At 44.8% G+C, this 16961-nt stretch overlaps 1 protein-coding gene across 4 annotated transcripts in view; it reads right to left on the bottom strand.

The window, feature by feature from the left end:
- LOC121272605 (metastasis-associated protein MTA1-like) overlaps positions 1 to 16961 on the bottom strand; it is a 123515-nt gene that overhangs the window by 103344 nt on the left and 3210 nt on the right. The window contains exon 1 of one of the 4 annotated variants that reach the window (XM_041179272.1): positions 3396 to 3457. The exons of the other annotated variants lie outside the window; for them this stretch is intronic. The gene's annotated coding sequence lies outside the window, so the exon portion shown is untranslated. Of the gene's footprint in view, positions 1 to 3395; positions 3458 to 16961 lie in introns of those variants that run through there. 4 annotated transcript variants of the gene reach the window in all.

Genomic DNA, 16961 nt, shown 5'->3' with positions numbered 1-16961 from the left:
ATGTACAACACACCTATTCACACGTATATAGCACCTGCAACAGAGAGAGAGACATCCCTCACACCAACTGCTCCACTATGGGATAGAGAAGACAATGTGCTGGTTTGGTGCCAGTGCATCTCAGAGCAACTGACATCCACTGCACAACATTACAGTACCCATGAATCTGTCCATGTCAAAGGCAAAAAATTATTTTTATTTATTCTTTCATGGGATGTGGGCGTCACTGGCAAGGCCAGCATTTGTGCCCATCCCCAGTTGCCCTTGAACTGAGTGGTTAACTCGGCCATGTCAGAGAACAGTTTAGAGTCAGCCACATTGCTGTGGGTCTGAAGTCACATGTAGGCCAGACCAGGTAAGAATAGCAGATTTCCTTCCCTAAAGGACAGCAGTGAACCAGATAGGTTTTTACAACAATCAATGATAGTTTGATGGTCACCATCACTGGGGCTAGCTTTCAACTCCAGAATTCCACTAGCTGCCCTGTGGGATTTGACCCTGCATCCCCAGGTCAATGTGCCTGGGCCTCTGGATGACCAGCCCAGTGACATTACCACCCCACTATCTCCCCAGTGTTCATCAATACCACCCGTAAATTACTAGAGAATATCATCTAATATGTAGTAACACAAGACTTTCTAAAACAGGAAGGGCCATTAAGCCCGATAGCTTTTACAGAGATCATTCCATCTACCCATCAGATCCCTCAATATCTTCCTATTCCATTCCTGTATCTCTGGTAACATATTCCACAACCCTTTGTGAAGAAATTACCTTATTTCCCTTCTTACTCTGAAATTCCTTACACCACGGAATAATTTGTCTGGATCAGTCTTGCTGACAGGCTGCAAAAGGATATAGATAGGTTAGGTGAGTAGGCAAAGGCCTTGTAAATGGAATATAATGTAGGAAAATGAGAGGTTGTCCATTTTGGCAGGACAAATTAAAAAAAGGCATATTATCTAAATGGTGAGAGATTGCAGAGCTCTGAGATGCAGGGGGAGTTGGGTGTCACAAAAGGTTAGTATGCAGGTACAGCAAGTAATTAGCAAGTAATAGGCAATTGGAAACTTCCAAGGAATTTAGTTTCATAAGAACAAAGGAGCAATAGGCCATTCAGCCCCTTGAGCTTGCTCCGCTATTTAGCTAGAACATGGCTGATGAACTACCTCAACACCATCTTCCCGCACTTTCCCCATATCCCTTAATGTTATTGGTATCTAGATCTATTGATCTCTGCTTTGAACATACTCATGACTGATTATTTTCAATCATCTTATAAATGATTTGACTGGGAAAAACATGTAGATGCTAATTCAGACCATTAGCTGGATTACATTTTGAATCGTTTTGATGCAAAACACTCAATAGAAACCAGGTCTGAAGTCACTAAAATGAGGCACTCACATTCCAAGTGTTTTAAAGTCTCCACATAATCCACTATAACTTGTATACTGTTAGGAAATCTACCATATCAGGTTATATAACTGCACTCCAAAAATGCGATTAACTCCTAACCTTAAAAGCACAATCATAGATTCAGGAAATGGTTACAGCATTGAAGGAGGCAATTCGGCCTGTTGAGTCGTATCGGCTGTCTGCAATTTAGCTAGTCCCACTCCTCTGCCGTTTTCCCTGCAGCCCTCCAATTTTACTTTTATCTCCAGGTACTTATGCAATTCTGTTCTGAAAGCCACAGTTGAACCTGCCTCCACACCACACTCTCAGGCAGTACATTCTGGATCGCAACCACTCACCATGTGAAAAATCTTTTCCCCATGTCGCCTTTGGTTCTTTTGCCAATGACCTTAAATCTGTATCCTTAGGTTCTCAACCCTTGCAATGGGAATAGTTTCACCCTCTCTACTCTGTCCAGTACCTTTATCATTTTGAACACATCTATCAAATCTCCTTTCAACCTTCTCTTCTCTAAGGGGAACAACCCCTGTGTCTCCAATCTATCCACATAACTGAAGCCCCCTCATCCACAATGCCATTCTTGTAAATTTTTTCCACATCCTCTCAAGCTTCGCATCTTACCCAAAGCATGGCATTCAGAATTGCACACAACACTCCACTTGTCACCCAACCAGTGTTTTATAAAAGGTTCATAATTTCCTTGCTTTTGCCCTCAAATTTTTACCTCAATTAACAAAACTGAAGATCCGGTAAGGCTTTCTAACCTTTTTCTCAAGCTGCCCTGTCACCCTTAGCAACATATACCACGAGGTCTTTCTGTTCCCGCAGCTGCTTTAGAATCGCAACCTTCATTCTCTTTATTCTTTTTAAAAGGTATCACTTCACACTTCTCTCCATTACATTCCATCTGCCATCCATCCATTCAACCAGCCTGTGTCATCTTGAAGACTATCACATCCTACTCACAATACCTCAAAGTTTTGTGTTACTTGTCAATTTTGCAATCGTGCTCTGTACACCCATGTCTAAGTTATAAGAAAAGTAATGATCCTCGTACCAATCCTCGGGGAACCCCACTTCCTTCGAACTGAAAAGTACTGCTCATCACGATACTGTTTCCTGTCATTCAGCCAACTCCATATCTTTGCTGCCACAGTCGCTTCAACTTTGCTGACAAGCCTGTTGTGTGGCATTTTAAACAACACTTTTGGGAAGTCCATGTGTACCACATGAACTGAATTCCCCTCATCAACTCTTGTTACCTCATCAAAAAAACTCAGTCGCGTTATTTAAACGTTCATCGATTTTAACAAGTTGTGACGTTCCTTAATTAATCTACTTTTGTTCAAGTGACGGTTAATTTTGTCCCAGATTTATCATTTCCAAAAGCATCATTCAATCCAAAGCATTGCTAAATTTAACCAGAAGCACAATGTTCAAAAACTAGAATCTCATGGGCCAGCATCAATGATGCTATCTCAAATTTTAGCCCCAAATCCAACCATCTGTAACTTAAGCAAACACCGGAGAAAATAGCAAGTTAAGAAGCTCATTTAAGTTACAACCAGGTAACACTGCCTCATTGAACCATCCAGCCCTTATTTTGAAAGCTCCCATTTTGTTTCCCGCCAGTGATAATTTCATACAGATTTTATTTTACGTACCACCTCAGAGGACGTGAGCCAGTAACCCCAGCTGTGACAAATCAAAGGATTTAGGCGAGAATAGAGAGGAAGGAGGCGTTGTGAAGGCGCTAACTATCTTTTCACCTATTGGATGTGACTCCATATAAAGCACAAAGGGATGAATGTCGTCAACAACTGCAGGCTCCAAGGAGCCTATTTCAAAGGAACCATAAATACGCCCTTAGTATTCCAAACCAAGCACCAATTAAGCAATGTCAATCGTTGGTGTGATAGATTTTTAAAAACGCCGAATGGTGTTTTAAGAATTGCTCTCATGAAGATCTAACTTACATTTATATAGCCATTCACATCTGTGATGGCCTATGTGCTTCTGGGGAAAATAAGATCTGTATTTTATGTTCAAGTGACGGCTCCTTTAAGGAATAGGTTTCTCTGAAAGATGATTTCTTGTGAAAAGCAACTCATTTCCAGTAATAGAACATGTGACCAAGCTGCCTGTGAGGTAAACAATAGAAAAGAAGGGTCAACAAGATGTTAATTATAATGGAGTAGGTTCCTGGGAGTGGTTCAGTTTCAAGCAGTTTTAGTTTAGAACAAGCTAATTGCCATGAACATTTCTTTTAAACAAAATTCAGTTAACATTCAGTGTGCTAGCTAAAAGGGTTTAAAACTCTTGCTAACTGAAGGATTATACAAACAGTGTGCTGGACTTCTAGGATAGCGAAGGTGAGAAGACAGAGGGGGCACGCGAGGGAGAGAGAGGGGGCACGTGAGGGAGAGAGAGGGGGCACGCGAGGGAGAGAGAGGGAGAGGGTCTAAGAGAGAGAGAGCCCCTGACGAACTGGGTGTCTACAACCATGATTAAAGAGATTTGAAGGGACAACCTTGCTGGCAGTAAGCAGAAGGCCCAAGAAATCTCAATCCTTATACGAATCTTTGAAACAGTACTCAGAACAAGTGGTTATTTCTGAAACGTATTTGACTTGGCCATGGAAGTCAAATGGGCACAGAATGAAAGTAGAGTTAAGAAGTTCAGTCTAGAGTATACATACCTATGTTCACTGTACTTTTAAGTTATTTAATATAACTACTAAGTGTTATTCATATTCTTTGATCTCTGCAAAGCCAAATTGTTTTGTTTTAAACTGTGACCCTTGTGGCTTTATTCTTTTAGAAAATACCTGCGTTTCAGATCTCCAAATAAAAAAAAGTGTTTCTGGCCTCAACTGAGATTTTTAACCCATCCTTTGCAAATCCCACTTGAAAAAGTTGGTTCAAAGCGCAGCTACATCTGTCATGGAGAAAAATATGGCAACCAATTTGCACACAGCATGGTCTTACAAACAGCAACAAACAGATAGCCTGTTCCTGGTGCTGCTGGTCACATTTAGATGTTCACCTGGACACCAGGAGAACTCCCCTGCTCTTCTTTAAATATTACCAGGGGATCGTTTACTCCTGTTGGAGGGACGAGACATCTGTTTAACATCCTATTTGAAAGACTGGACCTTGAGCAATGCAGCACTTCCTCAGTATCACACTTAGGTTCTGAAGTGGGGGAAAGAGCAACTGACTCAAGAGGAGATTTCAACCAGTGAACCAAACAAACACAAAGGCACATTGTTGGGAAAGAACAGACAAAGCTTTACTCCAGGATTAGATTATGATCTCAAAGTTGGATAAGTATAATCCAATACAATGTAGAAACAATACAATGTAAGGATAGACACCTGTATGTTTCTTATGGGCTGACAGTACTGAATGCAGGACTGAGGGAGTTCTGCCTATCAGATGAAACATTTAACTGAGGCTTCATCTGCCCTCCCAAGTAGATATAATAAATCCCCATGGCACTATTCAAAAAGCAGGAGAGCTCTCCCTGGTGTCCTGGTCAATATTTATCCCTTAACCAACAAGGGGATCAGTAGCGTAGCATCGTGATAACATTACTGAACTAGTAATCCAGAGGCCCGGATTAATGCTCTGGAGACATGGGTTCAAATCCCACCATGGCAGTTAAGGAATATAAATTCAAGTAATCAAATCTGAGAAAAAAAGCTCATCTCAGTAATGGTGACCATGAAACTATTGGATTGTCAATAAAACCCCATCTGATTCATTCATGTCCTTTAGGAAAGGAAATCTGCCATCCTTATCTGGTCTGGCCTACATGTTACTCCAGACCCAAGCAAGGCAGTTGACCCTCAACTGTGCTCTGAAATGGCCCAGCACACCACTCAATTGCACCAAACTGCTTGCACAGTGGGTGTACCTACACCACATGGGCTGCAGTGGTTCAAGGCGGCAGCTCACCACCACCTTCTCAAGGGCAATTAGGGATGGGCAACAAATGCCGGCCATGTCAGCAACACTCTAGGAGTGAATAAAAAAAGTCTAAAATAGATTATCTGGTCATGTTGTTTGTGGGAGCTCACTGTGCAGCAAACTGTCTCCCACATTTCCTACATTACAAGATACATTATATTTCAAGTGGTAAAGTGATTTGCAACGTCAGAAGTCAGAGGGTCAGGTGGTGCTTCTGAAAAAGCCGTGTTTTTGCAGTCAACCAGATAGCATGGAACCGTCAGACTGTAACAAACTAAATCTGTGCACGCATCGTTGGTGGAAGAGGTTGTGATTAAAATATCCAGCTTTCACCAGGCTCTTCCCAAATATGCCAGTCCAGGGCACTTTCACCACTTCCCAACTTAACTTCTATTTAGGTTGTACCTTTAACATTGTGAAACGTCCCATGGTGCTTCATAGGAGTATTATAACACAAAGTATGACACCAAGCCATATAAGGAGATATTAGGTCAGATGACCAAAAGTTTGGTCAATGAGGTAGGTTTTAGGGAGTTTCTTAAGAGGAGGAAAGCAAGGTAGAGGGGTGGAGAAGTGCAGGGTCCGAATTCTAGAACTTGGGGTCTAGGCACAGCCACCAACAGTGGAGTGATTAAATAAAAACAAAATACTGCAGATGCTGGAAATCTGAAATAAAAACAGGAAGTGCTGGAAAAACTCAGCAGCTCTGGCAGCATCTGTGGAGAGAAGAGGAGTTAACGTTTCGAGTTGAATATGAGCTCCGTAATATAAAAGCAAACAACTGCAGATGCTGGAAATCCAAAACAAAAACAAAAATACCTGGAAAAACTCAGCAGGTCTGGCAGCATCAGAACTGTTGTAGGATCATTCGGACTTGAAACATTAACTGTGTTCCTCTCCGCAGATGCTGCCAGACCTGCTGAGTTTTTCCAGGTATTTTTGTTTTTGCTCCGTAATATAAACTCAGTTCCGAAGAATTTTCTCTCTCCACAGATGCTGCCAGACCTGCTAAGTTTTTCTAGCACTCTGTTTTTAGTCGTGGAGTTATTAAAATTGGGAACGCACAAGGGGCCAGAATTAGAGGAACATAGATATCTCGAAGGGGTTTGAGGTTGGAGAAGATTGCAGGGCTCCAGCCTTCCTTTAAATTCACCCATCACAAGGTCACTTATGTTTACGCTCATCTTGAGATTTCTAAACAGACAACGCGAGAATAGTCTGTCAGGGAGATTTGTTCTTTTCCCCAGCCATTCAAGTAAAAGCACACAAGCAGATGCACAGGTATGTGTGGTTACTAAATGTAACTCCCTCACCAACCAATATCTAATCCTTGGCCATCAATCCCTCGTTGGTCTTTTCTGCCAAACAACTTGTGCATATAAAACACCTTTAATATAGTAAAATGTCCCAAGACACGTCAATGGAACATTGTCAAACAAAACTGGATATTGAGCCATGTAAGGAGATATTAGAGATGACCAAAAGCTTGGTCAAACAGGTAGGTTTTGAGGAGTGTCTTAAAGGAGGAAAAGAGCTCTAGGGATGGAGAGGTGTTGGGAGAGACAGTTTCAGTCCATAGCAGTTGAAAGCACAACCTCAATGGAGGAGTGATTTAAATCAGAGATGCTCAAGAGGCCAGAATTGGGGGAGCGCAGATATATCAAAATTCTGGGGCTGGAGAAGACTACGGAAATAGGGAGGAGGAAAGCCATGGAGGAATTTGAAAACAAGGATGAGATTAAAATCAAGACATTGCCGGACCAGGAAACAATGTAGGTCAGCGAGCACAGCGTGAACGGGGTCTGGTGCGAATTCAAGCACAGGCAATGAGTGACTTCAAGCTGATGGAGAACAGACCATTGAAGGCCGTCGTTGGAATAGCCAAGTCACAAAGGCATCAAAGAGACAAACAATCCAACATCAGCATTACTTCCAACACACATCGCAGGTCCTTTCATCCTTTTATGAAATGTTGCTGGTCTCCTTATTTTGTGTGATTATTTTAGTCAAATCCTGGGCAGGTGAATGGTGATCCACCTGCCCTGGGGGAGATGGTGGCGTAGTGGTTATGTCACTGGACTAGTAATCCAGAGGCCCAGACTGATGCCCTGGGGATATGGGTTCAAATGGCATCACTGCGGCTGGCGGAATTAAAATTAAGCTAATAAATTCCTGAATATAAAGCTAGTTTCACCGTTATTGAGACGATCAGATTGTTATTAAAACCCCTTCTGATTCACTAATGTCCTTTAAGAAAGGAAATCTGCCATCCTTACTTGGTCTGGCCTGCATGTGACTCCAGATTCACTGTGGTTGATCCTTAACTGCCCTCTGAAATGGCCAATTAGCCACTCAATTCAAGGGCAGTTAGGGATAGGCAATAAATGCTGGCTTTGTCAGTGATACCCAGGTTCCATGGATGATTAAAAAAGTAAAGTTTGAATTTTTCTGTGCGTCCCTTTTTTTAAAATAAAGGACAAGGGCAATATCTGAATTATGGAGGGAAACTTCAATTAAGATACTTACGTTATTAACTGGGAAAGAGAAAAATGCTTCCAGTGCTAGTTCGACTCAACTTTCCATGGTCTTCCTGCTTCAGCAGGAGGTGATGTGTTCAAGTCTCACCAGCTAACCCAGGCAGATATTTCAGTGCAATACTGCAGGAGTGCTGACTGATCAATATGGTCTTTCTGATGGCGCATTGACTTGATTGCAACTGAAAAGTCAATCACTGGCCATGATGAGGCGCTGTATTAACAGCAAACACTTTCTGAATTATGGAGATTTTGGCAATCCCACCACAACTGCACGTGTAAAGACATTAGACCTTGTGATGGCAACAACTTCTATTGCAACTTTAATGTAGCAAGATGTTCAAAGGCGCTTCACAGGAGCATAACTCAACAAAATTTGATACAGAGCCACTTAAGATGTTAGGGCAGGTGACCAAAAGCTTGGTCCAAGTCGTAAGTTTTAAGAAGCATCTTAAAGGAGGAGAGAGAGGTAGAGAGACATCATCATTTATTCTTGGGGTTTGACACCTCAAGACAAAGGAAAGATGAAGAAAACAAATTGAGTGCTGTGCAAGGGGGACAGAACTGGAGATAAGTGAATGGAGTTTGTAGCAGCAAGAGTTGTGGGGGGGGGGTGGTAAAAGGCAAAGACAACAGTGTTGAACTGTTTGGAGAAAGCTTCTGATCAGCCAATACTGGTTAAGTGCTCTAACAATTCTGTGGACGGCGGATGGGTTGACAAAGCTGATGGTGAGGTGGACCTGGGGGTCATCAGTGTACATGTGGAATCTGATGGCATGTTTCTGATGATGTCATGAAAAGGCAGCAGCAGGTGAGAAATAGAGGAGAACCAAGGATAGATCCTTAAGAGACTCCAAAGGTAACTGTATGGGAGCAGGAAGAGAACTCACTGTAGAGGATTTTATTACAACAGCTGGATAATTAGGAATGAAAGCAGGCAATAGTAGTCCCACCCAGCTGGACACTGCAGGAGAGGAATATGATCAATTGTCTGTAAAGGTTGCAGACAAAAGGATGATGGGGAATAATTTACCACGGTCACTGTCACATCTGGCAGAATGGAGATGAACACAAGAAATAGGAGCAGGAGCAGAATAGGATGCAAAAATGGGACTGACTCCATCGGTGTTGCTAGCTAATCTGTCAACACAGCAGCTGGAATCTACAATGAGCCTCAGAATTAAAGAGGAGGCAGCTCAGCATCGGTCTACCTTTCAGTGACAGGCAAGTACATTGGGCGAAAAATGGTCTTCCATTTGCTAATGATGTTGAGCAGAAAGTAATAAAGAGAAAAGAGAGCAGCATTTGACAGGATTAGGTAGACAAAATTCAACACTGAAAAGCAACATGTTGCACACTTGTTGAAATATAAACACAAGTATACAACAAATGGAATTAAACTTAGAGGGAGATTTCAAAAGGGAACGAGGGTGATAATCGATCAGTTTCAGTGTTGCTCCTCAACACAAGTAATTTAGAAAGGTCTTAGCCCACACAAGGGATGCTGCAGAAATTAGTTATAGTCAAGGCTGCATGACAACTGAAATAAGAGCAAAAGCAATGCTGGGCAATATTGGCAGAAAAGCAGAATACTAGGATTGCAGAACCTGATCTATACAGGATAATGTCCGAGATTGTGGTAAACCATCTCATCAAATCCCTATACACCATAATGAGGGAGGGGAGAAGAGCAAAAAGACAGATTCCAACTGTGAAGGGGATTATGTTAGAGATATTTCAGCTCTCCAGTGAAGGAAGGCAGGCAGTGAAAGACAGAACTCTCAGGGTCAAAAACACTGAACAAGGTAAATCCAGGATCTCAAAATTAAACCATGAAATTACAACCATGGGACAGAACTTGAACTCAGAGGGAAACAGATGAAGAAAGCATTCTTGGGGAAGAAACCTAAATGAGGTGGAAGGGTAATGGGACAGTCCAAACAAAACTGGACAACATAGCAGATGAGTTAAATTGCTAAAGGACTGAGCATCAGTGGGAGAGTCAGGATACTGAAAGGATGGGCTTTAATGGACTATAAGGCCTCTCTCATCCTCATCTTTATGAAATCCTCCAATGTCAAACAGCATGCTAAAACTCTCTGTGCAACTTGGGCAAGAGGCAGCTCACCCACAGCAGGTCAGAGGCTGGGAATTCTGCAGAGAGTAACTCACCACCTGACTCTCCAAAGCCTGACCACCATCTACAAGGCGCAAGTCAGGAGTGTGATGGAATACTCTCCCTTTGTCTGGGTGAGTGCAGCTCCCACAACATTCAAGAAGCTCGACACCATCCAGGACAAAACAGCCCGCTTGATTGGCACCCCTTCTACAAACAGTCACTCCCTCTACCACCGACAAACAGCGGCAACAGCATGTACCATCTGCAAAATGCACTGCAGAAACTCACCAAGGCCCCTTAGGCAGCACCTTCCAAACAGGCGACCTCTTGCCACCTAGAAGGACAAGCGCATCCAACACATGGGAGCACCACCACCTGCAAGTTCCCCCACAAGCCACATACCATCCTGACTTGGAAATATAGCAACAGTGAAGGTACGGCAATGAGTCAAAATCCTGGAATTCCCTCCCTAACAGCACCATGGGTGTACCTACACCACAAGGACTGTAGCATGTTATGACTGAGCAGTTGGTAAAGCTGAGTTATCTTTTAAAAATCGCAGAGGGAAACTTTAAACAACTTGTCATAACCTATAATTTTAAGCGTTATGTTTGAGATGCAACTCCAAATTCAGGAATCATACCACCAGTTCTTGCGAGGTTTTATATTAAGCTAAATGAAACATTTTATTAATTTACACAAGTTAAATATACACACATGGCTACAAATTACTACCATCATAACTTTTAACAAATTCCCAAACTAATCTCCATTAAGGCAACAGCAACTCAGACTTAACCAGACACCAGGCAAAGCATTTTCACCTTACGAGTTCAAGATGAGGTTCTTTTCATTTGGGTTCGTGTGGAGACAGTTGGAGGCTTACAGCTGCTTTTGATCTCACATTGCCTCTGTTCTGCATACACAAAACTGCTGAAGTTATACCTAGCACAGCCCATTGAATGTAAATTCTCATTGTGTCACCAGCCTCATCTAATAATAAAGCCCCTTTCATACTGCCACTTTTATTAGTAATATAAACATATTGCTTGGTATCTGCTAGAATAGGTGGCAGTTTTCATCCCACTTCTCAAATGCTCTATTCAAAAAAAATGCAAATGCATTGTACCCCTCTGTTTACATCTCAAAACTAGCACACATCAAAGCACCCAGACTAGCTGGCTTTAATCCAATCAAGACAAACCCACAGGCTAAACCTCTATTTTAAAAAGAAAAATATTTTCCAATAGCTTATATAAATTAATAACTTCATGACACAGCAGTTCAAGGAGGGAGCTCACCACCACCTTCTCAAAGGCAATTAAGGATGGGCAATAAATGCTGGCCTAGCCAACAATGCCCACATCCCGTGAAAAAGAGAAAAACAAAATCAGTCACTCACTCTACCACCAGCCTATCATCATGGCTGGTGTACTGTCTACAGGATAAACTGCTGCATCCAGCAAAACCTCCCAAACCCATATCCTCTATCACTTAGAAGGACAAGAGCAGCCGACACGTGGGAACTCGTCACCTTCAAGCTACCCACTGTCCTATCTTGAAACTATCTTGCCATTCCTTCATCATCACTGGGTCAAAATAATGGAGCTTCCAGTCTAACAGCACTGTGGGTGTACTGTCACCACGTGGCCTGCAATGGTTCAAGGTCAATTACCACCTTCTCAAGGCCCACACCCCGAGAAAGAATAGGAAAAATAAGTACCCCCAGTATTCTTGGAGTTAATTCCGCACTATGGGTCAGTGCCTTCAGTAAAAGGGGGAAAAACTGGGATGGGGCGGGAAGAGTGTGCAAAATGTTGTAAAAAAAAAATGTCAGTAACAAGATGGATCTTGGGGTCAACAACACCCACTGGGAGCGTTTATGAGGAAGGATGCAAGAAGAGGTGGAGGGCATGGTACACTGCATACCTTTAAACTAGGCTACGGTTAGCATCAGATCCACTGAAAGACAGTTCAGCAGCCATTTGGAATGGTTCACCATTTCCAGTGTAACCACATACCCTGCCTGTTAATATCCCATATTCCTCCTGGGAACAATGACGACTACACTATGCCCTTCAAGCTCCAAAATAAGAATCAGAATTTTACCACGAGCCCGAATCTAGACTTCAAACGCATACATTCATGTGTATCCAAAGTCTTAACATGAACAAAGTGTTATGACCAAGATTGATTTGTACACTTAATATCAAGCTGAAGTTCAGATGTGAGGTCCTCAGGCCCGACTTTGTTGTAAACTTCCAACACACTACTGACTCCTTTAGATTCTCAGTTACCAGCCCTCAGCTGGTACATCAGCATTACACGCTGAACACCACTTGGAGGAAGCATTGGGGTAGCAAGGACAGGGTGGAAGGCGTCATTGTCCATCACCCAGAGTGGCTTAGAGTTCAAACACTGACAAAGCTGGCCAAGTCCTGAAAGATATAGCTGCCAAAGTGATCTTGAGGCTGGTGAAAGCAACACAATGGAATAACATATTTGTCCTCAAAAAAAAAAGAGCCCTTGAAACCTGAAGTCAATGGGGATCAGGGGACATCTGTCCACTGGCTGGAGTCACACTTGGCAGCAAAGCAGATGGATGTGGTTGTTGGACTAAAATCAGCCACAGGACATCACTGCAGGAGTTCCTCAAGGCAGTGTCCAAGGCCCTACTAACTTCAGATCATCATTCGCTCATTAGAAGGTCAGAAGTGGGGTTGTTTGTCGATGACAACAGTTCTCAGCTCCATTTGTAATTTCTCATAATGAAACAATCCATGCCTACAGGCAACAAGACCTGGGTAACAGCCAAGAAAGTGTAATGGAATACTCTCCACTTGCGTGGGTGCAGCTGCAACACTTAGAAGCCTGGCACCATCCTGGACAATACTGCACTACAGAAACAGAAACACTGCTGACCAAGGTGGAGGTCACAGGATCAGAAGGTGCTTCTGAGCAGCTTCGCCACACAGATTGCAGGGGTCTACCATCCTCTTCTCAAAGGCAACTAGGGATGACAAATTTATTAGAGTTCACTGAAGATGTAACAAGCAGGGCAAATAAAGAGGAATCAGCAGATGTAGTGTATGTGGATTTTCAAAAGGCATTTGATAAAGTGCCATATAAAAGGTTACTGCACAAGGTAAGAGCTCATGGTGTTGGGCGTGATATATTAGGATGGATAGAGGATGGCAACTAACAGGAAACAGAGTCAGGGCAAACAGATCATTTTCAAGTTAGCAAATTGTAACTAGTGAAGTGCCAAGGGAATCAGTGCTGAGACCTTAACTATTTACAATCTATATCAATGACTCAGGTGAAGGAAAGAGCTGCATTGTAGCCAAGTTTGCTGATGATACAAAGATAAGTAGGAAAGCAAGTTGTGAGGATACAGAGTCTGCAAAGGTTAAGCAAGTGGGCAAGTATTTATCAGATTCAGTATGTGGGGAAAGTGTGACGTTGTCCACCTTGGCAGGAAGAGTAGAAAAACAGATTATTATTTAAATGAAGAGACTACAGAATGCTGCGGTACGGAGGGATCTGGGTGTCCTTGTACACGAATCACAAAAAGTCAGCATGCAGGTACAGCAAGTAATTAGGAAGGCAAATGGAATTGTGGCCTTTATTGTAAAGGGGATAGAGTATAAAAGTAGGGGCATCTTGCTACAACTGTACAGGGCACTGGTGAGCCTGCGCCTAAAGTATTGTGCACAGTTTGGTTCCTCACTTAAGGAGGGATATACTTGCATTGGAAGCAGTTCAGAGAAGATTCACCAGGCTGATTCCTGGGATGAAGGGGTTGGCTTATGAGGAAAACTTGAGCAGGTTGGGCCTATACTCATTGGAGTTTAGAAGAATGAGAGGTGGTCTTATTGAAACATAAACGACTCTGAGGGGGGCTGGACAGGTTAGGTGCAGAGTGGATGTTTCCCCCATTGGGGGAATCTAGAACTAGGGAGCACAGTTTAAAAACAAGGAGTCTCCCATTTAAGACAGAGATGAGGAGAAATTTTTTCTCAGAGTCATTAATCTTTGGAATTCTCTCCCCCAGATGTAGGCTGGGTCATTGAATACATTCAAGGCAGATTTTTGATTGACAAGGGAGTCAAGGGTTATGGGGTCAAGCAGGAAAGTTGACTTAAGACTACAATCAGATCAGCCATGATCTTACTGAATGGTGGAGCAGCTCGAAGGCCCAAATGATTTATCCTCTCCAGATCTTACAATCTTAAGGGCCTTACCAGCAACACCCACAAACACAAGAACTATTTTTTTTTAAAGAATGCTAATCAGATTTCAGCAGAAACCTAACCTCCACCCATATCAAACTGTTTGCAGTCTCCATGACAGAACACTGATGGAATGAGATAGGAAATTGTTAGGGAAAATGTACCATGGAAGTTGAAGGGCATATGACATGAGCTAATACTGACTGGCTAATACTGACGTGTGGATAAGTCAATGTAGGTTTCCTTCACTGGGACATAGGACTTAGGAGCAAGAGTAAGCCATTCAGCCCTTTGAACATGCTCCTTTTAATAAGATCATGGCTGATCGGATGATGGTCTCAACTCCACTTTCCTGTCTGCTCCCCATAATCCTCAACTCCCTCGTCCATCAAAGATCTAACTCGGCCTTGAACAAATGCAATGACCCAGCCTCCACTGCTCTTTGGGGAAAAGAATTCCACAGACGAAAGACCTTTTGAGACCCTGCAAAATTCTCATCTCCATTTTTAAAGGGAGACCTCTTATTCATAAACTGTGTCCCCTGGTTCTAGTCCCTACCGGTATCTAAAACATTTGGCATGTTTTTAAACACTAGGATCCACTGCTCCGAGGGATAACTGGAACGGGGAAACAAACATAGAAATTTCCAGTACAATCCCGATACTTCAGCACGGGTGACAGGCACATCACAGTTTCTCGCATCCCAGGTAACCCCACCAATTTCCCACACCCAACCTGCCCCCAGCCCACCCACACCCCAGCCAGGGCATCAAAACAAAGCAGAGTTTAAAGACCATTTCGATCCTTACTGGGAAATAGAACAACTTTGATCAGTACCATTCCCTGTGCAGCTGAACAGAAAAGTTATTGACTCCAAATTCAAGCGGGCTGCATGATTGGAATTGAGTAAGGAACACGAAAAAAGAGTTCTGTGCAATATTCTGGTGACCTTCTGTTGCTCTCCATTCTTGAAAATGTCAGCAAAGACTGGGTATACATCTGTCAGAATTTTAATTGATGCCCATATATACACAGCATTAAAATAGTGCCATGCTATCTCATGTTATGATACAAACCAAGACCAGACTAGTGCTTTTGCACACAACACTACATGCCTCTCCCCACATCACACTACAGTATCCAACACAAGACCCGAACATGTCCTAAGAAACCTCCATACAATTTCTCAGGAGAACCTTCATAGACTGCCATGCATTCATAGCACCTTGCCGCATTAAAGAGTGTGTTGGTAAAGCACTGGCAACAGCAGGACCGCTCACCAACACTGTCTGGGATGAAGACTAACCAAACACTGAAGGTCAGCTACATCAGATCATTCATATGCAATACGACACTGCTAAAAATCCCAAGTGAGGAAGTTCACACTTGTACAAGACATTGAGAGAAAGGGGCAGAAAGAGTTGGAGAGAGCAAAGCAGATGGGGCATAACAATTTAACATCCTTATCGGGGAGAGGGGAGGGGGGTAAGGCGGGGAGGGAAGAAAGGGAGACAGATAGATGAGGAGGGAGAGGGGAAGAGACAGACAAACTGCGGTGGCGGGAAAGAGAAGGAACAGCGTCGGAGAGACAGGGGGGAATAGGGATGGGAGATGACAGGGGGACACAGCCAGACTGGGAGTGGGTTTGGGGATAGGAAGAGAGAAATGGATGGGAGGAAGAGAGGGGACAGAGACAGGGGGCGGGGGTGGAGCCTAGAGAGACGATGGAGGCTAAAAGGCTGGGGGTGGGGGGAACGGATGGAAGAGCGAGGCAGGGAGTGGGTGGGGTGAGGCAGCAGGGGGAGGCAGAAGGGGGAGGGAGGCAGAGGGCAGGGAATGAGGAGGGGGAGACGGACCAACGGGGGGGCTGGACAGACAGCGTGACAGGCAGACCTGTTTTTTTTTTGGGGGGGGGGGGGGGGGGGGGGGGGGGGGGGGGGGGGGGGGGGGGGGGGGGGGGGGGGGGGGGGGGGGTGACCAAGATGGGGCAGGGGAAGGTAGGTAAAGCCAGGCAAGCGAGTGAGCGAGGGTGGGTTCAGCGTTGGGAACAACCCAACCTCTGATCAGGATGGGGGTGTACGATTGGGGGAGACTGGCCGACGGAGGGGATAGGGAGAGGGAGAGGGAGAGAGAGGGCGCGGGGGGGGGGAAGAGAGAGGGCGCGGGGGGGGGGAAGAGAGAGGGCGCGGGGGGGGGGAAGAGAGAGGGCGCGGGGGGGGGGAAGAGAGAGGGCGCGGGGGGGGGAAGAGAGAGGGCGCGGGGGGGGGAAGAGAGAGGGCGCGGGGGGGGGGAAGAGAGAGGGCGCGGGGGGGGGAAGAGAGAGGGCGCGGGGGGGGGGAAGAGAGAGGGCGCGGGGGGGGGAAGAGAGAGGGCGCGGGGGGGGGAAGAGAGAGGGCGCGGGGGGGGGGAAGAGAGAGGGCGCGGGGGGGGGAAGAGAGAGGGCGCGGGGGGGGGGAAGAGAGAGGGCGCGGGGGGGGGGAAGAGAGAGGGCGCGGGGGGGGGGAAGAGAGAGGGCGCGGGGGGGGGAAGAGAGAGGGCGCGGGGGGGGGAAGAGAGAGGGCGCGGGGGGGGGAAGAGAGAGGGCGCGGGGGGGGGAAGAGAGAGGGCGCGGGGGGGGGAAGAGAGAGGGCGCGGGGGGGGGAAGAGAGAGGGCGCGGGGGGGGGAAGAGAGAGGGCGCGGGGGGGA

The sequence above is a fragment of the Carcharodon carcharias genome, chromosome 34 (genome assembly GCF_017639515.1).
Source record: "Carcharodon carcharias isolate sCarCar2 chromosome 34, sCarCar2.pri, whole genome shotgun sequence".
In the NCBI taxonomy this organism is placed as follows: Eukaryota; Metazoa; Chordata; class Chondrichthyes; order Lamniformes; family Lamnidae; genus Carcharodon; species Carcharodon carcharias.
Note: the sequence above shows the minus strand (reverse complement) of the source record. Positions and strands in the feature narration are given on the sequence as shown.